Source organism: Odontesthes bonariensis, unplaced genomic scaffold (assembly GCF_027942865.1).
Source record: "Odontesthes bonariensis isolate fOdoBon6 unplaced genomic scaffold, fOdoBon6.hap1 scaffold_264, whole genome shotgun sequence".
Lineage (NCBI taxonomy): Eukaryota > Metazoa > Chordata > Actinopteri > Atheriniformes > Atherinopsidae > Odontesthes > Odontesthes bonariensis.
The window spans coordinates 1-26,345 of NW_027457472.1; the positions used below are offsets into that span (position 1 = coordinate 1).

General features: G+C 43.0%; 27 non-coding genes across 27 annotated transcripts; 2 read left to right on the top strand and 25 right to left on the bottom strand.

Annotated features, from left to right (window-relative positions):
* Positions 1–129: 129 nt before the first annotated feature.
* Positions 130–202, bottom strand: trnam-cau (transfer RNA methionine (anticodon CAU)). Its single transcript has one exon. It is a non-coding gene; the product is annotated as a tRNA-Met (tRNA).
* A 554-nt stretch (positions 203–756) lies between these two features.
* On the bottom strand, positions 757–829 carry trnam-cau (transfer RNA methionine (anticodon CAU)). Its single transcript has one exon. It is a non-coding gene; the product is annotated as a tRNA-Met (tRNA).
* A 571-nt stretch (positions 830–1,400) lies between these two features.
* trnam-cau (transfer RNA methionine (anticodon CAU)) lies at positions 1,401–1,473 on the bottom strand. The gene has a single exon. It is a non-coding gene; the product is annotated as a tRNA-Met (tRNA).
* A 554-nt stretch (positions 1,474–2,027) lies between these two features.
* On the bottom strand, positions 2,028–2,100 carry trnam-cau (transfer RNA methionine (anticodon CAU)). Its single transcript has one exon. It is a non-coding gene; the product is annotated as a tRNA-Met (tRNA).
* A 5,610-nt stretch (positions 2,101–7,710) lies between these two features.
* Positions 7,711–7,783, bottom strand: trnam-cau (transfer RNA methionine (anticodon CAU)). The gene has a single exon. It is a non-coding gene; the product is annotated as a tRNA-Met (tRNA).
* A 571-nt stretch (positions 7,784–8,354) lies between these two features.
* trnam-cau (transfer RNA methionine (anticodon CAU)) lies at positions 8,355–8,427 on the bottom strand. The gene has a single exon. It is a non-coding gene; the product is annotated as a tRNA-Met (tRNA).
* Positions 8,428–8,998: 571 nt separating this feature from the next.
* trnam-cau (transfer RNA methionine (anticodon CAU)) lies at positions 8,999–9,071 on the bottom strand. The gene has a single exon. It is a non-coding gene; the product is annotated as a tRNA-Met (tRNA).
* A 554-nt stretch (positions 9,072–9,625) lies between these two features.
* On the bottom strand, positions 9,626–9,698 carry trnam-cau (transfer RNA methionine (anticodon CAU)). The gene has a single exon. It is a non-coding gene; the product is annotated as a tRNA-Met (tRNA).
* Positions 9,699–10,248: 550 nt separating this feature from the next.
* trnam-cau (transfer RNA methionine (anticodon CAU)) lies at positions 10,249–10,321 on the bottom strand. Its single transcript has one exon. It is a non-coding gene; the product is annotated as a tRNA-Met (tRNA).
* Positions 10,322–10,800: 479 nt separating this feature from the next.
* Positions 10,801–10,873, bottom strand: trnam-cau (transfer RNA methionine (anticodon CAU)). Its single transcript has one exon. It is a non-coding gene; the product is annotated as a tRNA-Met (tRNA).
* A 571-nt stretch (positions 10,874–11,444) lies between these two features.
* On the bottom strand, positions 11,445–11,517 carry trnam-cau (transfer RNA methionine (anticodon CAU)). The gene has a single exon. It is a non-coding gene; the product is annotated as a tRNA-Met (tRNA).
* Positions 11,518–12,071: 554 nt separating this feature from the next.
* Positions 12,072–12,144, bottom strand: trnam-cau (transfer RNA methionine (anticodon CAU)). The gene has a single exon. It is a non-coding gene; the product is annotated as a tRNA-Met (tRNA).
* Positions 12,145–12,715: 571 nt separating this feature from the next.
* trnam-cau (transfer RNA methionine (anticodon CAU)) lies at positions 12,716–12,788 on the bottom strand. The gene has a single exon. It is a non-coding gene; the product is annotated as a tRNA-Met (tRNA).
* Positions 12,789–13,342: 554 nt separating this feature from the next.
* On the bottom strand, positions 13,343–13,415 carry trnam-cau (transfer RNA methionine (anticodon CAU)). The gene has a single exon. It is a non-coding gene; the product is annotated as a tRNA-Met (tRNA).
* A 571-nt stretch (positions 13,416–13,986) lies between these two features.
* Positions 13,987–14,059, bottom strand: trnam-cau (transfer RNA methionine (anticodon CAU)). Its single transcript has one exon. It is a non-coding gene; the product is annotated as a tRNA-Met (tRNA).
* Positions 14,060–14,613: 554 nt separating this feature from the next.
* trnam-cau (transfer RNA methionine (anticodon CAU)) lies at positions 14,614–14,686 on the bottom strand. Its single transcript has one exon. It is a non-coding gene; the product is annotated as a tRNA-Met (tRNA).
* A 571-nt stretch (positions 14,687–15,257) lies between these two features.
* Positions 15,258–15,330, bottom strand: trnam-cau (transfer RNA methionine (anticodon CAU)). Its single transcript has one exon. It is a non-coding gene; the product is annotated as a tRNA-Met (tRNA).
* Positions 15,331–15,884: 554 nt separating this feature from the next.
* On the bottom strand, positions 15,885–15,957 carry trnam-cau (transfer RNA methionine (anticodon CAU)). Its single transcript has one exon. It is a non-coding gene; the product is annotated as a tRNA-Met (tRNA).
* A 571-nt stretch (positions 15,958–16,528) lies between these two features.
* trnam-cau (transfer RNA methionine (anticodon CAU)) lies at positions 16,529–16,601 on the bottom strand. Its single transcript has one exon. It is a non-coding gene; the product is annotated as a tRNA-Met (tRNA).
* Positions 16,602–17,155: 554 nt separating this feature from the next.
* Positions 17,156–17,228, bottom strand: trnam-cau (transfer RNA methionine (anticodon CAU)). The gene has a single exon. It is a non-coding gene; the product is annotated as a tRNA-Met (tRNA).
* Positions 17,229–17,799: 571 nt separating this feature from the next.
* Positions 17,800–17,872, bottom strand: trnam-cau (transfer RNA methionine (anticodon CAU)). Its single transcript has one exon. It is a non-coding gene; the product is annotated as a tRNA-Met (tRNA).
* A 554-nt stretch (positions 17,873–18,426) lies between these two features.
* Positions 18,427–18,499, bottom strand: trnam-cau (transfer RNA methionine (anticodon CAU)). Its single transcript has one exon. It is a non-coding gene; the product is annotated as a tRNA-Met (tRNA).
* Positions 18,500–19,070: 571 nt separating this feature from the next.
* On the bottom strand, positions 19,071–19,143 carry trnam-cau (transfer RNA methionine (anticodon CAU)). Its single transcript has one exon. It is a non-coding gene; the product is annotated as a tRNA-Met (tRNA).
* Positions 19,144–19,697: 554 nt separating this feature from the next.
* Positions 19,698–19,770, bottom strand: trnam-cau (transfer RNA methionine (anticodon CAU)). Its single transcript has one exon. It is a non-coding gene; the product is annotated as a tRNA-Met (tRNA).
* Positions 19,771–20,341: 571 nt separating this feature from the next.
* Positions 20,342–20,414, bottom strand: trnam-cau (transfer RNA methionine (anticodon CAU)). The gene has a single exon. It is a non-coding gene; the product is annotated as a tRNA-Met (tRNA).
* Positions 20,415–21,171: 757 nt separating this feature from the next.
* Positions 21,172–21,244, top strand: trnar-ccu (transfer RNA arginine (anticodon CCU)). Its single transcript has one exon. It is a non-coding gene; the product is annotated as a tRNA-Arg (tRNA).
* Positions 21,245–21,416: 172 nt separating this feature from the next.
* Positions 21,417–21,489, top strand: trnar-ccu (transfer RNA arginine (anticodon CCU)). Its single transcript has one exon. It is a non-coding gene; the product is annotated as a tRNA-Arg (tRNA).
* The last annotated feature ends 4,856 nt before the right edge of the window (positions 21,490–26,345 follow it).

Sequence of the window (26,345 nt, forward strand, 5' to 3'; positions counted from 1 at the left end):
AGTTTGGAGTGACTGAGCTTCCGAGTGGGCTTTCTGCAGCTCCAACAGAGAGCAATCGGAGACACCTGTGCCCAGCAAGTTTCCAGCTGTAACTGAGGTGAAGTGCTATAAACACCACATCAAAACACCTGCCCCGTGTGAGGGTCGAACTCACGACCTTCAGATTATGAGACTGACGCGCTGCCTACTGCGCCAACGAGGCCTGCAAAACATAAATATGCATGTATTGTCAGCCTAGGCTCACTTTCCCACACCCATTCATTGGTCCTGCAGACTTTGCTAAAGGTATGTGATGCCCACTTGCCCAGCTCACATGGATTGCATGGCAATCAAATAAGTGGATGGTAGGAAATAAGATATTCTAATCTGTAGCCCCCTGTGACACCTATGGGGGGCGAGAACGGCAAAACCGAAGAAAAATGTGTCTGACATGACAAGTTTAAGTAGATAATAAAGGAATCAGAAACTGAAAGGCGACAAATATCTGATTGCAAGGCATCTCTAAAAGATCGATTGTTTGAATCCCCATAACTTGGGTTCGACATAAGGCGACAAAGATCTGATTGCAATGCTTTTAAAAAAAAGAGATGGTTCGAAACCCCATAACTTGTGTTTGACACCTTCCACACTTTGGAGTGACTGAGCTTCCGAGTGGGCTTTCTGCAGCTCTAACAGAGAGTAATCGGAGCCACTTGTGCCCAGCAAGTTTCCAGCTGTAACTGAGGTGAAGTGCTATAAAGACCACATCAAAACACCTGCCCCGTGTGAGGGTCGAACTCACGACCTTCAGATTATGAGACTGACGCGCTGCCTACTGCGCCAACAAGGCCTGCAAAACCTAAATATGCATGTATTGTCAGCCTAGGCCCACTTTCCCACACCCACTCATTGGTCCTGCAGACTTTGCTAAAATATGTGATGACATGGCTTGTTGAGCACGTAGCTACTTGTTCAAAAGACCTGTTGTCTGGATTAGAGGTTAAACATTCAACTCACAAGTTTCTTTATCTGGTTTTCATTCTCATTTTGAAAGTTTATGGAAAGTTGCAAAAGAGGCAGTTTCACGTGGGATAAACTTGACTGAATTGTCCCATGTCAGTCTATGTCAAGAGAAGGAGAGTCTGCAAAGGTGCTTTTGTCACACAGCGTATTCTATTATGCTAGCGTGATGAACTTCCTATCCTTTGTCATGAGTCTTGGCCAGGGTGCAACTTGCTTTTCTAAAAGAGACATGGTTCGAAACCCCATAACTTGTGTTTGACACCTTCCACACTTTGGAGTGACTGAGCTTCCGAGTGGGCTTTCTGCAGCTCCAACAGAGAGCAATCGGAGCCACCTGTGCCCAGCAAGTTTCCAGCTGTAACTGAGGTGAAGTGCTATAAACACCACATCAAAACACCTGCCCCGTGTGAGGGTCGAACTCACGACCTTCAGATTATGAGACTGACGCGCTGCCTACTGCGCCAACGAGGCCTGCAAAACATAAATATGCATGCATTGTCAGCCTAGGCTCACTTTCACACACCCATTTATTGGTCCTGCAGACTTTGCTAAAGGTATGTGATGCCCACTTGCCCAGCTCACATGGATTGCATGGCAATCAAATAAGTGGATGGTAGGAAATAAGATATTCTAATCTGTAGCCCCCTGTGACACCTATGGGGGGCGAGAACGGCAAAACCGAAGAAAAATGTGTCTGACATGACAAGTTTAAGTAGATAATAAAGGAATCAGAAACTGAAAGGCGACAAATATCTGATTGCAAGGCATCTCTAAAAGATCGATTGTTCGAATCCCCATAACTTGGGTTCGACATAAGGCGACAAAGATCTGATTGCAATGCTTTTAAAAAAAAGAGATGGTTCGAAACCCCATAACTTGTGTTTGACACCTTCCACACTTTGGAGTGACTGAGCTTCCGAGTGGGCTTTCTGCAGCTCTAACAGAGAGTAATCGGAGACACCTGTGCCCAGCAAGTTTCCAGCTGTAACTGAGGTGAAGTGCTATAAACACCACATCAAAACACCTGCCCCGTGTGAGGGTCGAACTCACGACCTTTAGATTATGAGACTGACGCGCTGCCTACTGCGCCAACGAGGCCTGCAAAACATAAATATGCATGTATTGTCAGCCTAGGCTCACTTTCACACACCCATTCATTGGTCCTGCAGACTTTGCTAAAATATGTGATGACATGGCTTGTTGAGCACGTAGCTACTTGTTCAAAAGACCTGTTGTCTGGATTAGAGGTTAAACAATCAACTCACAAGTTTCTTTATCTGGCTTTCATTCTCATTTTGAAAGTTTATGGAAAGTTGCAAAAGAGGTAGTTTCACGTGGGATAAACTTGACTGAATTGTCCCATGTCAGTCTATGTCAAGAGAAGGAGAGTCTGCAAAGGTGCTTTTGTCACACAGCGTATTCTATTATGCTAGCGTGATGAACTTCCTATCCTTTGTCATGAGTCTTGGCCAGGGTGCAACTTGCTTTTCTAAAAGAGACATGGTTCGAAACCCCATAACTTGTGTTTGACACCTTCCACACTTTGGAGTGACTGAGCTTCCGAGTGGGCTTTCTGCAGCTCCAACAGAGAGCAATCGGAGCCACCTGTGCCCAGCAAGTTTCCAGCTGTAACTGAGGTGAAGTGCTATAAACACCACATCAAAACACCTGCCCCGTGTGAGGGTCGAACTCACGACCTTCAGATTATGAGACTGACGCGCTGCCTACTGCGCCAAAGCTGGGGAACAATAGTCTGTTAAGGGGGGGGAAGAAAGGAGAGAAGGGGGAAGAAGGGGGAAGAAGGGAGGGGGAAAGAAAGAGGAAGAAGAAAGCGGCTGATCCCAGAGTCGCGAGTTCGATCCCACCAGTCGCATATTATCTTTTAATGAAACGGCTCAAACTATAGTATTGTTTTAAAGTACGTATAAAGTATATAAAGTATGCATATTTCCTAAAGCATTTTCTGAGTGAAGTGAGTGATAAATTGTTCCTAGTTTATGCATAAAATTATTACTAATATTTCAGAATCCATAGCAGCTCATATTTATTCACAGTGAAAGATCATAGACCATATCTGTTTTTAAAGAACCAAATATTTATTTGTCAACAACAAAAACAGTGAATTAAACAATTTTTTAACCTAAAAAAAACTAAAAACTGTGAACAATCTTAGCATTTACTCCACAAATTTATAAATTTTAAAGTTGGATTGTAGTATATAAAACACATGTAGTATCATCACTAAAAAAAATAACCCTCTGTGAAATAAATTAAAAGATTGAGAGGTCTGAAACAGCAGTAACTATATACAATTTAAAAAAGTTTGTAAATGTTAAAAAAGTATAAATGAGTACACACTTATGTCTTCTTTTTAATTTCTTCCAGCCACTGCTCTTTAGTTAGAGTTTCACCAGAGGGACAGTAAATTTGCCCTCTATATTGGCTGTGTCCTGTTGCAGCAATTCTGAACTGCCCGCATTTTTTGCACGTGTTGTGCAAAACTTTGCGGGTCAGTTTTCGGGGTGCTCTATTAGTGGAGCCTGCTATGGGAGCCGGAGCAGGGGCCAGAGGAGGAACCAAAACAGGAGCCAGAGCAGGAGCATGTGGAGGAGTGGCAGAGAACGTCCAAAAACTCTGTGTCTGTAGAGTAGTGGGGATAACACGAACCTGTGAGGCCACTGGAGCAATTGTCACCTGAGGCCTTTTGGGTGGAGCAGGGAGAAGCTGCCGCTGTCCTGGTGGATTTGTATCATCTGTAAATTTTAGCTTTCTTTTTAATTCGGCCTGTCCCACAGTGTTAGGTGGTAAACTGTAAATATGTGTTGGTTCTGAATGTGGTATGGCATAATGGGGACGTATATTGGCGGGGAGAAGTGGGTCAGCAGCTACAGAAAACCGGCTAGGAAGTTTTAGCCCTTGTTGCACCACAGCCGTTTCCTGCCTTTTCATCAAATCAAAATCAAATCAAATCAAATTTATTTGTATAGCACATTTCATGTACAAACAGTTCAAAGTGCTTTACATAAAATAAAAGCATTGCAGCAGGGAATGCAAGAAGCATTACAAATACAAAGAATATAAAGAGAAACAAATAAAAACATTTAAATGAATTTAAAAACAAGCAAGAGTCTAGATAAGTTAAAAGATAGCGTGCAGATTTCATGCATAGAAACATGAGAAAAGAAATGTCTTTTCACCCTTTGATTATGCCACTTAACCAGGGTGGTGTAGCTCACATCCACCAGCTGCAAGGACATGAAAGCATTAAAAAAATCAATATCAATAATATTTCTATACCAACAATAATTACAGTCAATTACTTATCTATCTATCTATCTATCTATCTATCTATCTGTCTGTCTGTCTGTCTGTCTGTCTGTCTGTCTGTCTGTCTATTGACATTTTAAATTAAAAGGTAGCTGTTTAGCTATATTAATACAACGTTTGTTTGAATGGAAGGATATATAAGAAACAATATAACTTGATACTTACTGTAAGACTGTTTAAGTCGGCAGAGACAACGGCTCGATGAAAAATCCCTCTTCTGTAACGGCTAAATTTTATAATCCTCTAACCTAACGATAACAAAATCTTTAATTTGTTTTTTTGTTGGTTTTGTTGGAGGAGGGGGAGCGGGAGGGGAGGGGAGGTCAACTCCAACTTGGGGCTTCACCTTGATTGGCCAATTTCCATTGTGAGCTCCGGCGTTGCTAGGCTCGTATATCGTCACGGTGATTGGCCGAGCTCCATTGTGAGCTCGGGCGCTGATAAGCTAGTATATCGTCACGGTGATTGGCCGAGCTCCATTGTGAGCTCGGGCGTTGATAGGCTCGGTCCATTGTGAGTCGGTGAGACATTGGCTAAACCGTTCAATGTGAGAATGGAGAAGGGCGAAGCCTATTGGAGGGGAGATGCAGACTAACGTGAGCGAGGTAGCGCCAAAGCTGGGGAACAATAGTCTGTTAAGGGGGGGGAAGAAAGGAGAGAAGGGGGAAGAAGGGGGAAGAAGGGAGGGGGAAAGAAAGAGGAAGAAGAAAGCGGCTGATCCCAGAGTCGCGAGTTCGATCCCACCAGTCGCATATTATCTTTTAATGAAACGGCTCAAACTATAGTATTGTTTTAAAGTACGTATAAAGTATATAAAGTATGCATATTTCCTAAAGCATTTTCTGAGTGAAGTGAGTGATAAATTGTTCCTAGTTTATGCATAAAATTATTACTAATATTTCAGAATCCATAGCAGCTCATATTTATTCACAGTGAAAGATCATAGACCATATCTGTTTTTAAAGAACCAAATATTTATTTGTCAACAACAAAAACAGTGAATTAAACAATTTTTTAACCTAAAAAAAACTAAAAACTGTGAACAATCTTAGCATTTACTCCACAAATTTATAAATTTTAAAGTTGGATTGTAGTATATAAAACACATGTAGTATCATCACTAAAAAAAATAACCCTCTGTGAAATAAATTAAAAGATTGAGAGGTCTGAAACAGCAGTAACTATATACAATTTAAAAAAGTTTGTAAATGTTAAAAAAGTATAAATGAGTACACACTTATGTCTTCTTTTTAATTTCTTCCAGCCACTGCTCTTTAGTTAGAGTTTCACTAGAGGGACAGTAAATTTGCCCTCTATATTGGCTGTGTCCTGTTGCAGCAATTCTGAACTGCCCGCATTTTTTGCACGTGTTGTGCAAAACTTTGCGGGTCAGTTTTCGGGGTGCTCTATTAGTGGAGCCTGCTATGGGAGCCGGAGCAGGGGCCAGAGGAGGAACCAAAACAGGAGCCAGAGCAGGAGCATGTGGAGGAGTGGCAGAGAACGTCCAAAAACTCTGTGTCTGTAGAGTAGTGGGGATAACACGAACCTGTGAGGCCACTGGAGCAATTGTCACCTGAGGCCTTTTGGGTGGAGCAGGGAGAAGCTGCCGCTGTCCTGGTGGATTTGTATCATCTGTAAATTTTAGCTTTCTTTTTAATTCGGCCTGTCCCACAGTGTTAGGTGGTAAACTGTAAATATGTGTTGGTTCTGAATGTGGTATGGCATAATGGGGACGTATATTGGCGTGGAGAAGTGGGTCAGCAGCTACAGAAAACCGGCTAGGAAGTTTTAGCCCTTGTTGCACCACAGCCGTTTCCTGCCTTTTCATCAAATCAAAATCAAATCAAATCAAATTTATTTGTATAGCACATTTCATGTACAAACAGTTCAAAGTGCTTTACATAAAATAAAAGCATTGCAGCAGGGAATGCAAGAAGCATTACAAATACAAAGAATATAAAGAGAAACAAATAAAAACATTTAAATGAATTTAAAAACAAGCAAGAGTCTAGATAAGTTAAAAGATAGCGTGCAGATTTCATGCATAGAAACATGAGAAAAGAAATGTCTTTTCACCCTTTGATTATGCCACTTAACCAGGGTGGTGTAGCTCACATCCACCAGCTGCAAGGACATGAAAGCATTAAAAAAATCAATATCAATAATATTTCTATACCAACAATAATTACAGTCAATTACTTATCTATCTATCTATCTATCTATCTATCTATCTGTCTGTCTGTCTGTCTGTCTGTCTGTCTGTCTGTCTGTCTATTGACATTTTAAATTAAAAGGTAGCTGTTTAGCTATATTAATACAACGTTTGTTTGAATGGAAGGATATATAAGAAACAATATAACTTGATACTTACTGTAAGACTGTTTAAGTCGGCAGAGACAACGGCTCGATGAAAAATCCCTCTTCTGTAACGGCTAAATTTTATAATCCTCTAACCTAACGATAACAAAATCTTTAATTTGTTTTTTTGTTGGTTTTGTTGGAGGAGGGGGAGCGGGAGGGGAGGGGAGGTCAACTCCAACTTGGGGCTTCACCTTGATTGGCCAATTTCCATTGTGAGCTCCGGCGTTGCTAGGCTCGTATATCGTCACGGTGATTGGCCGAGCTCCATTGTGAGCTCGGGCGCTGATAAGCTAGTATATCGTCACGGTGATTGGCCGAGCTCCATTGTGAGCTCGGGCGTTGATAGGCTCGGTCCATTGTGAGTCGGTGAGACATTGGCTAAACCGTTCAATGTGAGAATGGAGAAGGGCGAAGCCTATTGGAGGGGAGATGCAGACTAACGTGAGCGAGGTAGCGCCAACGAGGCCTGCAAAACATAAATATGCATGTATTGTCAGCCTAGGCTCACTTTCCCACACCCATTCATTGGTCCTGCAGACTTTGCTAAAGGTATGTGATGCCCACTTGCCCAGCTCACATGGATTGCATGGCAATCAAATAAGTGGATGGTAGGAAATAAGATATTCTAATCTGTAGCCCCCTGTGACACCTATGGGGGGCGAGAACGGCAAAACCGAAGAAAAATGTGTCTGACATGACAAGTTTAAGTAGATAATAAAGGAATCAGAAACTGAAAGGCGACAAATATCTGATTGCAAGGCATCTCTAAAAGATCGATTGTTTGAATCCCCATAACTTGGGTTCGACATAAGGCGACAAAGATCTGATTGCAATGCTTTTAAAAAAAAGAGATGGTTCGAAACCCCATAACTTGTGTTTGACACCTTCCACACTTTGGAGTGACTGAGCTTCCGAGTGGGCTTTCTGCAGCTCTAACAGAGAGTAATCGGAGCCACTTGTGCCCAGCAAGTTTCCAGCTGTAACTGAGGTGAAGTGCTATAAACACCACATCAAAACACCTGCCCCGTGTGAGGGTCGAACTCACGACCTTCAGATTATGAGACTGACGCGCTGCCTACTGCGCCAACGAGGCCTGCAAAACATAAATATGCATGTATTGTCAGCCTAGGCCCACTTTCCCACACCCACTCATTGGTCCTGCAGACTTTGCTAAAATATGTGATGACATGGCTTGTTGAGCACGTAGCTACTTGTTCAAAAGACCTGTTGTCTGGATTAGAGGTTAAACATTCAACTCACAAGTTTCTTTATCTGGTTTTCATTCTCATTTTGAAAGTTTATGGAAAGTTGCAAAAGAGGCAGTTTCACGTGGGATAAACTTGACTGAATTGTCCCATGTCAGTCTATGTCAAGAGAAGGAGAGTCTGCAAAGGTGCTTTTGTCACACAGCGTATTCTATTATGCTAGCGTGATGAACTTCCTATCCTTTGTCATGAGTCTTGGCCAGGGTGCAACTTGCTTTTCTAAAAGAGACATGGTTCGAAGCCCCATAACTTGTGTTTGACACCTTCCACAGTTTGGAGTGACTGAGCTTCCGAGTGGGCTTTCTGCAGCTCCAACAGAGAGCAATCGGAGACACCTGTGCCCAGCAAGTTTCCAGCTGTAACTGAGGTGAAGTGCTATAAACACCACATCAAAACACCTGCCCCGTGTGAGGGTCGAACTCACGACCTTCAGATTATGAGACTGACGCGCTGCCTACTGCGCCAACGAGGCCTGCAAAACATAAATATGCATGCATTGTCAGCGTACGCTCACTTTCCCACACCCATTCATTGGTCCTGCAGACTTTGCTAAAATATGTGATGACATGGCTTGTTGAGCACGTAGCTACTTGTTCAAAAGACCTGTTGTCTGGATTAGAGGTTAAACAATCAACTCACAAGTTTCTTTATCTGGCTTTCATTCTCATTTTGAAAGTTTATGGAAAGTTGCAAAAGAGGCAGTTTCACGTGGGATAAACTTGACTGAATTGTCCCATGTCAGTCTATGTCAAGAGAAGGAGAGTCTGCAAAGGTGCTTTTGTCACACAGCGTATTCTATTATACTAGCATGATGACCTTCCTATCCTTTGTCATGAGTCTTGGCCAGGGTGCAACTTGCTTTTCTAAAAGAGACATGGTTCGAAGCCCCATAACTTGTGTTTGACACCTTCCACAGTTTGGAGTGACTGAGCTTCCGAGTGGGCTTTCTGCAGCTCCAACAGAGAGCAATCGGAGCCACCTGTGCCCAGCAAGTTTCCAGCTGTAACTGAGGTGAAGTGCTATAAACACCACATCAAAACACCTGCCCCGTGTGAGGGTCGAACTCACGACCTTCAGATTATGAGACTGACGCGCTGCCTACTGCGCCAACGAGGCCTGCAAAACATAAATATGCATGCATTGTCAGCCTAGGCTCACTTTCACACACCCATTTATTGGTCCTGCAGACTTTGCTAAAGGTATGTGATGCCCACTTGCCCAGCTCACATGGATTGCATGGCAATCAAATAAGTGGATGGTAGGAAATAAGATATTCTAATCTGTAGCCCCCTGTGACACCTATGGGGGGCGAGAACGGCAAAACCGAAGAAAAATGTGTCTGACATGACAAGTTTAAGTAGATAATAAAGGAATCAGAAACTGAAAGGCGACAAATATCTGATTGCAAGGCATCTCTAAAAGATCGATTGTTCGAATCCCCATAACTTGGGTTCGACATAAGGCGACAAAGATCTGATTGCAATGCTTTTAAAAAAAAGAGATGGTTCGAAACCCCATAACTTGTGTTTGACACCTTCCACACTTTGGAGTGACTGAGCTTCCGAGTGGGCTTTCTGCAGCTCTAACAGAGAGTAATCGGAGACACCTGTGCCCAGCAAGTTTCCAGCTGTAACTGAGGTGAAGTGCTATAAACACCACATCAAAACACCTGCCCCGTGTGAGGGTCGAACTCACGACCTTTAGATTATGAGACTGACGCGCTGCCTACTGCGCCAACGAGGCCTGCAAAACATAAATATGCATGTATTGTCAGCCTAGGCTCACTTTCACACACCCATTCATTGGTCCTGCAGACTTTGCTAAAATATGTGATGACATGGCTTGTTGAGCACGTAGCTACTTGTTCAAAAGACCTGTTGTCTGGATTAGAGGTTAAACAATCAACTCACAAGTTTCTTTATCTGGCTTTCATTCTCATTTTGAAAGTTTATGGAAAGTTGCAAAAGAGGTAGTTTCACGTGGGATAAACTTGACTGAATTGTCCCATGTCAGTCTATGTCAAGAGAAGGAGAGTCTGCAAAGGTGCTTTTGTCACACAGCGTATTCTATTATGCTAGCGTGATGAACTTCCTATCCTTTGTCATGAGTCTTGGCCAGGGTGCAACTTGCTTTTCTAAAAGAGACATGGTTCGAAACCTTCCACACTTTGGAGTGACTGAGCTTCCGAGTGGGCTTTCTGCAGCTCCAACAGAGAGCAATCGGAGCCACCTGTGCCCAGCAAGTTTCCAGCTGTAACTGAGGTGAAGTGCTATAAACACCACATCAAAACACCTGCCCCGTGTGAGGGTCGAACTCACGACCTTCAGATTATGAGACTGACGCGCTGCCTACTGCGCCAACGAGGCCTGCAAAACATAAATATGCATGTATTGTCAGCCTAGGCTCACTTTCCCACACCCATTCATTGGTCCTGCAGACTTTGCTAAAGGTATGTGATGCCCACTTGCCCAGCTCACATGGATTGCATGGCAATCAAATAAGTGGATGGTAGGAAATAAGATATTCTAATCTGTAGCCCCCTGTGACACCTATGGGGGGCGAGAACGGCAAAACCGAAGAAAAATGTGTCTGACATGACAAGTTTAAGTAGATAATAAAGGAATCAGAAACTGAAAGGCGACAAATATCTGATTGCAATGCTTTTAAAAAAAAGAGATGGTTCGAAACCCCATAACTTGTGTTTGACACCTTCCACACTTTGGAGTGACTGAGCTTCCGAGTGGGCTTTCTGCAGCTCTAACAGAGAGTAATCGGAGCCACTTGTGCCCAGCAAGTTTCCAGCTGTAACTGAGGTGAAGTGCTATAAACACCACATCAAAACACCTGCCCCGTGTGAGGGTCGAACTCACGACCTTCAGATTATGAGACTGACGCGCTGCCTACTGCGCCAACGAGGCCTGCAAAACATAAATATGCATGTATTGTCAGCCTAGGCCCACTTTCCCACACCCACTCATTGGTCCTGCAGACTTTGCTAAAATATGTGATGACATGGCTTGTTGAGCACGTAGCTACTTGTTCAAAAGACCTGTTGTCTGGATTAGAGGTTAAACATTCAACTCACAAGTTTCTTTATCTGGTTTTCATTCTCATTTTGAAAGTTTATGGAAAGTTGCAAAAGAGGCAGTTTCACGTGGGATAAACTTGACTGAATTGTCCCATGTCAGTCTATGTCAAGAGAAGGAGAGTCTGCAAAGGTGCTTTTGTCACACAGCGTATTCTATTATGCTAGCGTGATGAACTTCCTATCCTTTGTCATGAGTCTTGGCCAGGGTGCAACTTGCTTTTCTAAAAGAGACATGGTTCGAAGCCCCATAACTTGTGTTTGACACCTTCCACAGTTTGGAGTGACTGAGCTTCCGAGTGGGCTTTCTGCAGCTCCAACAGAGAGCAATCGGAGACACCTGTGCCCAGCAAGTTTCCAGCTGTAACTGAGGTGAAGTGCTATAAACACCACATCAAAACACCTGCCCCGTGTGAGGGTCAAACTCACGACCTTCAGATTATGAGACTGACGCACTGCCTACTGCGCCAACGAGGCCTGCAAAACATAAATATGCATGTATTGTCAGCCTAGGCTCACTTTCCCACACCCATTCATTGGTCCTGCAGACTTTGCTAAAGGTATGTGATGCCCACTTGCCCAGCTCACATGGATTGCATGGCAATCAAATAAGTGGATGGTAGGAAATAAGATATTCTAATCTGTAGCCCCCTGTGACACCTATGGGGGGCGAGAACGGCAAAACCGAAGAAAAATGTGTCTGACATGACAAGTTTAAGTAGATAATAAAGGAATCAGAAACTGAAAGGCGACAAATATCTGATTGCAAGGCATCTCTAAAAGATCGATTGTTTGAATCCCCATAACTTGGGTTCGACATAAGGCGACAAAGATCTGATTGCAATGCTTTTAAAAAAAAGAGATGGTTCGAAACCCCATAACTTGTGTTTGACACCTTCCACACTTTGGAGTGACTGAGCTTCCGAGTGGGCTTTCTGCAGCTCTAACAGAGAGTAATCGGAGCCACTTGTGCCCAGCAAGTTTCCAGCTGTAACTGAGGTGAAGTGCTATAAACACCACATCAAAACACCTGCCCCGTGTGAGGGTCGAACTCACGACCTTCAGATTATGAGACTGACGCGCTGCCTACTGCGCCAACAAGGCCTGCAAAACATAAATATGCATGTATTGTCAGCCTAGGCCCACTTTCCCACACCCACTCATTGGTCCTGCAGACTTTGCTAAAATATGTGATGACATGGCTTGTTGAGCACGTAGCTACTTGTTCAAAAGACCTGTTGTCTGGATTAGAGGTTAAACATTCAACTCACAAGTTTCTTTATCTGGTTTTCATTCTCATTTTGAAAGTTTATGGAAAGTTGCAAAAGAGGTAGTTTCACGTGGGATAAACTTGACTGAATTGTCCCATGTCAGTCTATGTCAAGAGAAGGAGAGTCTGCAAAGGTGCTTTTGTCACACAGCGTATTCTATTATGCTAGCGTGATGAACTTCCTATCCTTTGTCATGAGTCTTGGCCAGGGTGCAACTTGCTTTTCTAAAAGAGACATGGTTCGAAACCCCATAACTTGTGTTTGACACCTTCCACACTTTGGAGTGACTGAGCTTCCGAGTGGGCTTTCTGCAGCTCCAACAGAGAGCAATCGGAGCCACCTGTGCCCAGCAAGTTTCCAGCTGTAACTGAGGTGAAGTGCTATAAACACCACATCAAAACACCTGCCCCGTGTGAGGGTCGAACTCACGACCTTCAGATTATGAGACTGACGCGCTGCCTACTGCGCCAACGAGGCCTGCAAAACATAAATATGCATGTATTGTCAGCCTAGGCTCACTTTCCCACACCCATTCATTGGTCCTGCAGACTTTGCTAAAGGTATGTGATGCCCACTTGCCCAGCTCACATGGATTGCATGGCAATCAAATAAGTGGATGGTAGGAAATAAGATATTCTAATCTGTAGCCCCCTGTGACACCTATGGGGGGCGAGAACGGCAAAACCGAAGAAAAATGTGTCTGACATGACAAGTTTAAGTAGATAATAAAGGAATCAGAAACTGAAAGGCGACAAATATCTGATTGCAAGGCATCTCTAAAAGATCGATTGTTTGAATCCCCATAACTTGGGTTCGACATAAGGCGACAAAGATCTGATTGCAATGCTTTTAAAAAAAAGAGATGGTTCGAAACCCCATAACTTGTGTTTGACACCTTCCACACTTTGGAGTGACTGAGCTTCCGAGTGGGCTTTCTGCAGCTCTAACAGAGAGTAATCGGAGCCACTTGTGCCCAGCAAGTTTCCAGCTGTAACTGAGGTGAAGTGCTATAAACACCACATCAAAACACCTGCCCCGTGTGAGGGTCGAACTCACGACCTTCAGATTATGAGACTGACGCGCTGCCTACTGCGCCAACGAGGCCTGCAAAACATAAATATGCATGTATTGTCAGCCTAGGCCCACTTTCCCACACCCACTCATTGGTCCTGCAGACTTTGCTAAAATATGTGATGACATGGCTTGTTGAGCACGTAGCTACTTGTTCAAAAGACCTGTTGTCTGGATTAGAGGTTAAACATTCAACTCACAAGTTTCTTTATCTGGTTTTCATTCTCATTTTGAAAGTTTATGGAAAGTTGCAAAAGAGGCAGTTTCACGTGGGATAAACTTGACTGAATTGTCCCATGTCAGTCTATGTCAAGAGAAGGAGAGTCTGCAAAGGTGCTTTTGTCACACAGCGTATTCTATTATGCTAGCGTGATGAACTTCCTATCCTTTGTCATGAGTCTTGGCCAGGGTGCAACTTGCTTTTCTAAAAGAGACATGGTTCGAAGCCCCATAACTTGTGTTTGACACCTTCCACAGTTTGGAGTGACTGAGCTTCCGAGTGGGCTTTCTGCAGCTCCAACAGAGAGCAATCGGAGACACCTGTGCCCAGCAAGTTTCCAGCTGTAACTGAGGTGAAGTGCTATAAACACCACATCAAAACACCTGCCCCGTGTGAGGGTCGAACTCACGACCTTCAGATTATGAGACTGACGCACTGCCTACTGCGCCAACGAGGCCTGCAAAACATAAATATGCATGTATTGTCAGCCTAGGCTCACTTTCCCACACCCATTCATTGGTCCTGCAGACTTTGCTAAAGGTATGTGATGCCCACTTGCCCAGCTCACATGGATTGCATGGCAATCAAATAAGTGGATGGTAGGAAATAAGATATTCTAATCTGTAGCCCCCTGTGACACCTATGGGGGGCGAGAACGGCAAAACCGAAGAAAAATGTGTCTGACATGACAAGTTTAAGTAGATAATAAAGGAATCAGAAACTGAAAGGCGACAAATATCTGATTGCAAGGCATCTCTAAAAGATCGATTGTTTGAATCCCCATAACTTGGGTTCGACATAAGGCGACAAAGATCTGATTGCAATGCTTTTAAAAAAAAGAGATGGTTCGAAACCCCATAACTTGTGTTTGACACCTTCCACACTTTGGAGTGACTGAGCTTCCGAGTGGGCTTTCTGCAGCTCTAACAGAGAGTAATCGGAGCCACTTGTGCCCAGCAAGTTTCCAGCTGTAACTGAGGTGAAGTGCTATAAACACCACATCAAAACACCTGCCCCGTGTGAGGGTCGAACTCACGACCTTCAGATTATGAGACTGACGCGCTGCCTACTGCGCCAACAAGGCCTGCAAAACATAAATATGCATGTATTGTCAGCCTAGGCCCACTTTCCCACACCCACTCATTGGTCCTGCAGACTTTGCTAAAATATGTGATGACATGGCTTGTTGAGCACGTAGCTACTTGTTCAAAAGACCTGTTGTCTGGATTAGAGGTTAAACATTCAACTCACAAGTTTCTTTATCTGGTTTTCATTCTCATTTTGAAAGTTTATGGAAAGTTGCAAAAGAGGTAGTTTCACGTGGGATAAACTTGACTGAATTGTCCCATGTCAGTCTATGTCAAGAGAAGGAGAGTCTGCAAAGGTGCTTTTGTCACACAGCGTATTCTATTATGCTAGCGTGATGAACTTCCTATCCTTTGTCATGAGTCTTGGCCAGGGTGCAACTTGCTTTTCTAAAAGAGACATGGTTCGAAGCCCCATAACTTGTGTTTGACACCTTCCACAGTTTGGAGTGACTGAGCTTCCGAGTGGGCTTTCTGCAGCTCCAACAGAGAGCAATCGGAGACACCTGTGCCCAGCAAGTTTCCAGCTGTAACTGAGGTGAAGTGCTATAAACACCACATCAAAACACCTGCCCCGTGTGAGGGTCGAACTCACGACCTTCAGATTATGAGACTGACGCGCTGCCTACTGCGCCAACGAGGCCTGCAAAACATAAATATGCATGTATTGTCAGCCTAGGCTCACTTTCCCACACCCATTCATTGGTCCTGCAGACTTTGCTAAAGGTATGTGATGCCCACTTGCCCAGCTCACATGGATTGCATGGCAATCAAATAAGTGGATGGTAGGAAATAAGATATTCTAATCTGTAGCCCCCTGTGACACCTATGGGGGGCGAGAACGGCAAAACCGAAGAAAAATGTGTCTGACATGACAAGTTTAAGTAGATAATAAAGGAATCAGAAACTGAAAGGCGACAAATATCTGATTGCAAGGCATCTCTAAAAGATCGATTGTTTGAATCCCCATAACTTGGGTTCGACATAAGGCGACAAAGATCTGATTGCAATGCTTTTAAAAAAAAGAGATGGTTCGAAACCCCATAACTTGTGTTTGACACCTTCCACACTTTGGAGTGACTGAGCTTCCGAGTGGGCTTTCTGCAGCTCTAACAGAGAGTAATCGGAGCCACTTGTGCCCAGCAAGTTTCCAGCTGTAACTGAGGTGAAGTGCTATAAACACCACATCAAAACACCTGCCCCGTGTGAGGGTCGAACTCACGACCTTCAGATTATGAGACTGACGCGCTGCCTACTGCGCCAACGAGGCCTGCAAAACATAAATATGCATGTATTGTCAGCCTAGGCCCACTTTCCCACACCCACTCATTGGTCCTGCAGACTTTGCTAAAATATGTGATGACATGGCTTGTTGAGCACGTAGCTACTTGTTCAAAAGACCTGTTGTCTGGATTAGAGGTTAAACATTCAACTCACAAGTTTCTTTATCTGGTTTTCATTCTCATTTTGAAAGTTTATGGAAAGTTGCAAAAGAGGCAGTTTCACGTGGGATAAACTTGACTGAATTGTCCCATGTCAGTCTATGTCAAGAGAAGGAGAGTCTGCAAAGGTGCTTTTGTCACACAGCGTATTCTATTATGCTAGCGTGATGAACTTCCTATCCTTTGTCATGAGTCTTGGCCAGGGTGCAACTTGCTTTTCTAAAAGAGACATGGTTCGAAGCCCCATAACTTGTGTTTGACACCTTCCACAGTTTGGAGTGACTGAGCTTCCGAGTGGGCTTTCTGCAGCTCCAACAGAGAGCAATCGGAGACACCTGTGCCCAGCAAGTTTCCAGCTGTAACTGAGGTGAAGTGCTATAAACACCACATCAAAACACCTGCCCCGTGTGAGGGTCGAACTCACGACCTTCAGATTATGAGACTGACGCACTGCCTACTGCGCCAACGAGGCCTGCAAAACATAAATATGCATGTATTGTCAGCCTAGGCTCACTTTCCCACACCCATTCATTGGTCCTGCAGACTTTGCTAAAGGTATGTGATGCCCACTTGCCCAGCTCACATGGATTGCATGGCAATCAAATAAGTGGATGGTAGGAAATAAGATATTCTAATCTGTAGCCCCCTGTGACACCTATGGGGGGCGAGAACGGCAAAACCGAAGAAAAATGTGTCTGACATGACAAGTTTAAGTAGATAATAAAGGAATCAGAAACTGAAAGGCGACAAATATCTGATTGCAAGGCATCTCTAAAAGATCGATTGTTTGAATCCCCATAACTTGGGTTCGACATAAGGCGACAAAGATCTGATTGCAATGCTTTTAAAAAAAAGAGATGGTTCGAAACCCCATAACTTGTGTTTGACACCTTCCACACTTTGGAGTGACTGAGCTTCCGAGTGGGCTTTCTGCAGCTCTAACAGAGAGTAATCGGAGCCACTTGTGCCCAGCAAGTTTCCAGCTGTAACTGAGGTGAAGTGCTATAAACACCACATCAAAACACCTGCCCCGTGTGAGGGTCGAACTCACGACCTTCAGATTATGAGACTGACGCGCTGCCTACTGCGCCAACAAGGCCTGCAAAACATAAATATGCATGTATTGTCAGCCTAGGCCCACTTTCCCACACCCACTCATTGGTCCTGCAGACTTTGCTAAAATATGTGATGACATGGCTTGTTGAGCACGTAGCTACTTGTTCAAAAGACCTGTTGTCTGGATTAGAGGTTAAACATTCAACTCACAAGTTTCTTTATCTGGTTTTCATTCTCATTTTGAAAGTTTATGGAAAGTTGCAAAAGAGGTAGTTTCACGTGGGATAAACTTGACTGAATTGTCCCATGTCAGTCTATGTCAAGAGAAGGAGAGTCTGCAAAGGTGCTTTTGTCACACAGCGTATTCTATTATGCTAGCGTGATGAACTTCCTATCCTTTGTCATGAGTCTTGGCCAGGGTGCAACTTGCTTTTCTAAAAGAGACATGGTTCGAAGCCCCATAACTTGTGTTTGACACCTTCCACAGTTTGGAGTGACTGAGCTTCCGAGTGGGCTTTCTGCAGCTCCAACAGAGAGCAATCGGAGACACCTGTGCCCAGCAAGTTTCCAGCTGTAACTGAGGTGAAGTGCTATAAACACCACATCAAAACACCTGCCCCGTGTGAGGGTCGAACTCACGACCTTCAGATTATGAGACTGACGCACTGCCTACTGCGCCAACGAGGCCTGCAAAACATAAATATGCATGTATTGTCAGCCTAGGCTCACTTTCCCACACCCATTCATTGGTCCTGCAGACTTTGCTAAAGGTATGTGATGCCCACTTGCCCAGCTCACATGGATTGCATGGCAATCAAATAAGTGGATGGTAGGAAATAAGATATTCTAATCTGTAGCCCCCTGTGACACCTATGGGGGGCGAGAACGGCAAAACCGAAGAAAAATGTGTCTGACATGACAAGTTTAAGTAGATAATGAAGGAATCAGAAACTGAAAGGCGACAAATATCTGATTGCAAGGCATCTCTAAAAGATCGATGGTGTGAATCCCCATAACTCGGGTTTGACATAAGGCGACAAAGATCTGATTGCAATGCTTTTAAAAAAAAGAGATGGTTCGAAACCCCATAACTTGTGTTTGACACCTTCCACACTTTGGAGTGACTGAGCTTCCGAGTGGGCTTTCTGCAGCTCTAACAGAGAGTAATCGGAGACACCTGTGCCCAGCAAGTTTCCAGCTGTAACTGAGGTGAAGTGCTATAAACACCACATCAAAACACCTGCCCCGTGTGAGGGTCGAACTCACGACCTTCAGATTATGAGACTGACGCGCTGCCTACTGCGCCAACGAGGCCTGCAAAACATAAATATGCATGTATTGTCAGCCGAGGCTCACTTTCCCACACCCATTCATTGGTCCTGCAGACTTTGCTAAAATATGTGATGACATGGCTTGTTGAGCACGTAGCTACTTGTTCAAAAGACCTGTGTTCTGGATTAGAGGTTAAACAATCAACTCACAAGTTTCTTTATCTGGCTTTCATTCTCATTTTGAAAGTTTATGGAAAGTTGCAAAAGAGGCAGTTTCACGTGGGATAAACTTGACTGAATTGTCCCATGTCAGTCTATGTCAAGAGAAGGAGAGTCTGCAAAGGTGCTTTTGTCACACAGCGTATTCTATTATGCTAGCGTGATGAACTTCCTATCCTTTGTCATGAGTCTTGGCCAGGGTGCAACTTGCTTTTCTAAAAGAGACATGGTTCGAAGCCCCATAACTTGTGTTTGACACCTTCCACAGTTTGGAGTGACTGAGCTTCCGAGTGGGCTTTCTGCAGCTCCAACAGAGAGCAATCGGAGACACCTGTGCCCAGCAAGTTTCCAGCTGTAACTGAGGTGAAGTGCTATAAACACCACATCAAAACACCTGCCCCGTGTGAGGGTCAAACTCACGACCTTCAGATTATGAGACTGACGCGCTGCCTACTGCACCAACAAGGCCTGCAAAACATAAATATGCATGCATTGTCAGCCTAGGCTCACTTTCACACACCCATTTATTGGTCCTGCAGACTTTGCTAAAGGTATGTGATGCCCACTTGCCCAGCTCACATGGATTGCATGGCAATCAAATAAGTGGATGGTAGGAAATAAGATATTCTAATCTGTAGCCCCCTGTGACACCTATGGGGGGCGAGAACGGCAAAACCGAAGAAAAATGTGTCTGACATGACAAGTTTAAGTAGATAATAAAGGAATCAGAAACTGAAAGGCGACAAATATCTGATTGCAAGGCATCTCTAAAAGAGCGATGGTGTGAATCCCCATAACTCGGGTTTGACATAAGGCGACAAAGATCTGATTGCAATGCTTTTAAAAAAAAGAGATGGTTCGAAACCCCATAACTTGTGTTTGACACCTTCCACACTTTGGAGTGACTGAGCTTCCGAGTGGGCTTTCTGCAGCTCCAACAGAGAGCAATCGGAGACACCTGTGCCCAGCAAGTTTCCAGCTGTAACTGAGGTGAAGTGCTATAAACACCACATCAAAACACCTGCCCCGTGTGAGGGTCGAACTCACGACCTTCAGATTATGAGACTGACGCGCTGCCTACTGCGCCAACGAGGCCTGTAAAACACAAATATGCATGTATTGTCAGCCTAGGCTCACTTTCCCACACCCATTCATTGGTCCTGCAGACTTTGCTAAAATATGTGATGACATGGCTTGTTGAGCACGTAGCTACTTGTTCAAAAGACCTGTTGTCTGGATTAGAGGTTAAACAATCAACTCACAAGTTTCTTTATCTGGCTTTCATTCTCATTTTGAAAGTTTATGGAAAGTTGCAAAAGAGGTAGTTTCACGTGGGATAAACTTGACTGAATTGTCCCATGTCAGTCTATGTCAAGAGAAGGAGAGTCTGCAAAGGTGCTTTTGTCACACAGCGTATTCTATTATGCTAGCGTGATGAACTTCCTATCCTTTGTCATGAGTCTTGGCCAGGGTGCAACTTGCTTTTCTAAAAGAGACATGGTTCGAAACCCCATAACTTGTGTTTGACACCTTCCACACTTTGTAGTGACTGAGCTTCCGAGTGGGCTTTCTGCAGCTCCAACAGAGAGCAATCGGAGCCACCTGTGCCCAGCAAGTTTCCAGCTGTAACTGAGGTGAAGTGCTATAAACACCACATCAAAACACCTGCCCCGTGTGAGGGTCAAACTCACGACCTTCAGATTATGAGACTGACGCACTGCCTACTGCGCCAACGAGGCCTGCAAAACATAAATATGCATGCATTGTCAGCCTAGGCTCACTTTCACACACCCATTTATTGGTCCTGCAGACTTTGCTAAAGGTATGTGATGCCCACTTGCCCAGCTCACATGAATTGCATGGCAATCAAATAAGTGGATGGTAGGAAATAAGATATTCTAATCTGTAGCCCCCTGTGACACCTATGGGGGGGCGAGAACGGCAAAACCGAAGAAAAATGTGTCTGACATGACAAGTTTAAGTAGATAATAAAGGAAGTAAAAACTGAAAGGCGACAAATATCTGATTGCAAGGCATCTCTAAAAGAGCGATGGTGTGAATCCCCATAACTCAGGTTTGACATAAGGCGACAAAGATCTGATTGCAATGCTTTTAAAAAAAAGAGATGGTTCGAAACCCCATAACTTGTGTTTGACACCTTCCACACTTTGGAGTGACTGAGCTTCCGAGTGGGCTTTCTGCAGCTCCAACAGAGAATAATCGGAGACACCTGTGCCCAGCAAGTTTCCAGCTGTACATTTTCAAATCAAACTCAACATCTCTCACTAAAAACAAATAGTGGGTATGAGCCCCATCAGAAGTGTGTAGCAGAGTGGTGCAGCAGAAGCGTGCTGGGCCCATAGCCCAGAGGTCGATGGACCGAAACCATCCTCTGCAATGTATACATTTTCAAATCAAACTCAACATCTCTCACTAAAAACAAATGGTGAGTATGAGCCCCATCAGAGGTGTGTAGCAGAGTAGCACAGCAGAATTGCCTCAGTGGCCTAATGGATAAGGCACTGGCCTCCTAAGCCAGGGATTGTGGGTTTGAGTCCCATCTGAGGTGGGTAGCAGAGTGGCGCAGCGGAAGCGTGCTGGGCCCATAACCCAGAGGTCGATGGACCGAAACCATCCTCTGCAATGTATACATTTTCAAATCAAACTCAACATCTCTCACTAAAACAAATAGTGGGTATGATCCCCATCAGAGGTGTGTAGCAGAGTAGCACAGCAGATGCGCCTCAGTGGCCTAATGGATAAGGCACTGGCCTCCTAAGCCAGGGATTGTGGGTTCGAGTCCCATCTCAGGTGTGTAGCAGAGTGGCGCAGCAGAAGCGTGCTGGGCCCTTAACCCAGAGCTCGATGAACATAAACCATCCTCTGCTATGTATAACTTTTCAAATGAAACTCAACATCTCTCATTAAAAAATCCTGTCCTCTCAGGCTGCTGCTCCACATTTACAGTAGCCGATAATGTAAAACAACCTACTGGCTGAAGTATTTGCATTAAGTTCATCATCTCCCTCAGGCTTCCCTAATGTTTGTAGAGCACAATTCGTACACAAGGCAATTCTAAGTGCTTTACAGCTACATAAAATCACAAGAAGGCAATAAAATCATTCCAAAAAACAAAAAAATCATTAATTAATTAATTTAAAAGTGAAGAGCGCAGATAAAATACTTTCAGGTGTCATATGCACATCACTGTCTGGTTTGGGTCAGCCACCAAACGTGATAGGGCCAAACTGCAACGGACAATTAGGGCTGCAGAGAGGATTATTGGAACTGACCTCCCTTCCATACAGGACCTGTACCGGTCCAGGGCCAGGAAAAGGGCAGTCAAAATCTCTGCAGACCCCTCACATCCTGGTCACAAACTGTTCAATCTCATCCCCTCTGGCAGACGATACAGGGCACTGCTTGCCAAAACCAGACGACACAAAGACAGCTTCTTCCCCCAAGCAGTCACTCTGTTGAACACCCAGGAATAGCATTCCCACCCATAGTTTCTATTTATTCATATTTATAATCAATTCAACTCTTACTGTTCTGCATTTCTAATTTTTATTATTTCATGTTATTGTTGAGTGTTGTACTTTGTGAGTGAAGTTACCGGAGTCAAATTCCTTGTTTGTTTAGTCAAACCTGGCCAATAAAGCTGATTCTGATTCTGATTCTGATTCTGAAATAGAACTGTTTTCAGTCTGGATTTAAACATTGTTACATTGTCCAGGCCCCTGCTGGACCCGTGGAGGCTGACTATGTAAACCGAAAATTTTTCCATATCCTAAATGTACAGGTACACTTGGGGATAATTGTCCATAGACTCTGAACTGGATTTCTCATTTTGAAAAACACCACATCAACCCCTTTGAGTAATGCTGAGCAATGTTACATTTATGCCCTGTGAAACCTCATCATTGACTCTTATCCTCCGTGCATACAGATGATCTGTGATGGAGCTCATTTCATTTCCAACATTGAGGCTAAATAGCGGGGATCAGTTCATGATTCTAGGATCTTCTGAGCATCCTCACTGGCACAGAGGTTTGCACAAGGCGCGAGAATTTTACTTACCCGAAGGAGTGTACTTTTGAAGTAAGGTGTGGCATAGGCAGAATTTTGGTAATGTAATGAGAGGTCAGGTGTAGAGGTCATCTTAAGGAATTTAAAGTGCTCGTCATACTTTATTATAGATAGCCATATAAGGCACATATTGCATCAAATTGCCAAGTCTTAACACATGTATATCCATCCAACATTTCTCTTATTCTGCAGGAGAGTTCAATGGTGTCCTGCTTGGGGATAAAGGCTATGCATGCTGGCCGTACCTCCTCACGCCATATCCTGATCCAGGAACAAGGGCATGCACATGCACATGCACATGCACATGCACATGCACATGCACATGCACATGCACATGCACATGCACATGCACATGCACATCAGTGTTAATTTTGTCAACTAGGACGATGACGAAAATATTTCGTTAACGCCCCTTTTACCCGTGACGATGACGAGACGATGACGCACAAAAATGCTTCCAGAAAATAAAAATATGACGAGAATAAAAAATGATTTTCGTTAACGAGACTAAGACAAGACGAAATTTACAAGCCATGGACGAATGGACATTAACAAATTTAATTGTTTATAATTAGTTTGTAATTTGTAATTGTTAATATAAGTGTTTCTTGATGTAGAAAAGGCTCCAAAGTTGTGTTGGTCAGTTCAGAGCGGAGCGGCCCCCTGCTGGTCATGTAGCGTAACTGTCGGTGCTCGGTTAGAACAGGTGTGTGCCCTGAGTCGACAGAGTGAAGAGGAGCTAGCTAGCTGGTCGACGGACGTGACGTGGTGGGGATTTGAATTCGTAGTTCGGAGGAGTTGGAGGTTTGGAGTGACGTGGCGGTTGGCATAAACTGATTTGTGACTGGATTGTATGGCGTCTCAGGGTGAAGACGAGGGAGATGATGAAATGGATAATGGAGATTGGAGTCATGTATGTGGTAGTGGTAGGTCAGGAAAAGAGAGAAGGACGAAGGAAGATAATATGAGGGGAACGCAAAGTAGTAAGCGAAGTCTCGAAGGAAATAGCTCAGACGAAAATAATATAGTGTGTAAGAAGGTTGTCAGGGAGGAAACCAAAATAATTATAAAATTCAGGAAAGAAGATGAGGGTATTCAACTAAGTCCAATAAATTTATCGAGGGAACTAAAAAAGAAGTTTGGTGAGTTGATTCTGGCTAAGATTCTAAGAGATGGAAATCTGTTGATTATAGTGGGGAGTGAAGAGCAGAAAAACAAAGTGATGAATAGTCAGAACATTTGCAAAAAAATGGTGAATGAGATAAAGATATTGGGAGAAGCTAAAATAGCTAGAGGAGTAATTTATGGAATACCGGTGGATGAAGATCTTGAAAAGTTAAAACGTAGTATTAGTGGAAATGAGATAAGCAACATTAAAAGATTGATGAGAACAGTGGAAGGAAAGAGAGTGGAAAGCCTGTCAGTGATGTTAGAATTTCAAGGAGAAGTTCTTCCAGAAAAGATAAGAGTTGGATGTATGGTCTTTCCTGTTAGGCCATACAATTCTCCTCCGCTAAGATGTTATAAATGTCAGAGATATGGACATATAGCAGCAGCATGCAAGGGGAAACAAAGATGTCCAAAGTGTGGAGGGGAGCATGGATATGAAGAGTGTAAAAATGAAAAGGATATTTGCTGTAACTGTGGAGGGCAACACAGGGTGACTTATGGAGGATGCGAAGTTAGAAGAAAAGCAGTGGAAATAGAACAAGTTAAAGTCACTCAAAATATAAGCTATGCAGAAGCTGCAAAGAGAATGAAGAAGCCAAGACAGGTGTCAGGGGAAACAATTATAAATACAACATCAGAACAAAGACAGATGAGAACAGATACAGTGATGACAGCTGAGAGGAATACAACAGCAGAACAAAGACAGATAAGAACAGATACAGGGTTGACAGCTGAGAAGATTATGTTGTTCATTGCATATGTAATTAACTGTACAGAGCAAGTAAAATATAAAACAGAAAAAATCAAAATAATAGTGAAAGGAGCAGAGAAATTCTTTGGGATAAAGGACATATCTTGGGAGCACATAAATAAAAAGTTGGGGGGAGAAGGGAAGACAGGAGGACAGGAAGACAGAACATAATGAACATCCTGCAGTGGAATGCCAGGAGTTTAATTGCTAATGGACAGGAGTTTAAGGGATTTATTAAAGAATTTAAAAAAGAGTTGGATATTATATGTATTCAGGAAACTTGGCTTAAACCAAGTTTAGATTTTGTTATTAAAAGATATGAAAGTGTTAGAAGAGATAGAGAGGGAGGGTCTGGAGGAGGATGTATAATATTTATAAAAAATGGAGTTCAATTTAGAGTAGTAGCTAAAGGAAAAGAATTAGAATATATTATTATTGAAATTTGGACAATAAATGGGAACATTAAAATAATAAATTTTTATAATCCATGTAAAAAACTATCTTTAGAGGTAATGGAGGAATTTGGGAAGTATTTAGAGGGTAAAGTGATTTGGTGTGGGGACTTTAATGGGCATAACTCATTATGGGGTAGTTATAATGATCATAATGGGGAAGTAATTGAAGAAATAATGGATGTTAAAAATTTGGTAGTATTAAATGATGGGAGTGGAACAAGAATTAATTTTAGAAATAATACAGAGTCAGCCATTGATTTGACAATAGTGTCAAATTCTTTAGCAGGTAAAAGTTTATGGAAAGTACTTAATGAAACAACTATAGGAAGTGATCATTACCCTATTATGATAGAAGTTAAAATGCATATAGAGAAATATTGTATAAATGAGATGAAAAAATGGTGTTTTAGATCTGCAAATTGGAAAATTTTTAGGAATAATAGTGAATTAAAAATACGAAAAGTGGATGTAAATAGTAGTATTGAGGATTTGAATTTTAATATATGTAATGCTATATTAGAAGCGGCTCATCAAACTATAAGGATAAAAGGAGGGAAAAAGGAAAGGAAGTTGGTACCATGGTGGACAATGGAATGTACTGCAGCTATTAAGAAACGAAATAAAGCGTTTAAAGTATTAAAGAAAAATCATAACACTCAGAATTTGAATGAATACAAAAAATTACAGGCGATGGTAAGAAGAACTGTTAAAAATGTAAAAAGAGAGTATTGGAGGAGTTTTTGTAACTCAATAGGGAGGGAGACAGAAATATCTAAGGTATGGACAATGATTAAAAGAATGAAAGGAATTAAAAGAGTGACTGGATATCCAGTATTAAATAATGGAGAAATAGCAGCAGTGACAGATAAAGATAAGGCAGAGATGTTAGCAAAAGTGTTTGTTAAAATTCATAGTTCTGAAAATATCAGTGTAGACGGGAAAAAAGGGAGAGAAAAAACAATTCTGGAAAATAAGGAGCTATTGGAAAAAATGGTAGAATCGGATGATGTATTGAATATGGCATTTACAATAATGGAATTAAATAGGGCACTTAAAAAATGTAAATTAACAGCACCAGGGAAAGATCAGATTTGTTATGTAATGGTAAGTAATTTAAGTGAATTTTCTAAAAACATATTATTGGAATTGTATAATCGAATTTGGGAGGAGGGAGAAATACCAAAAAGTTGGAAAGAAGCTGTGGT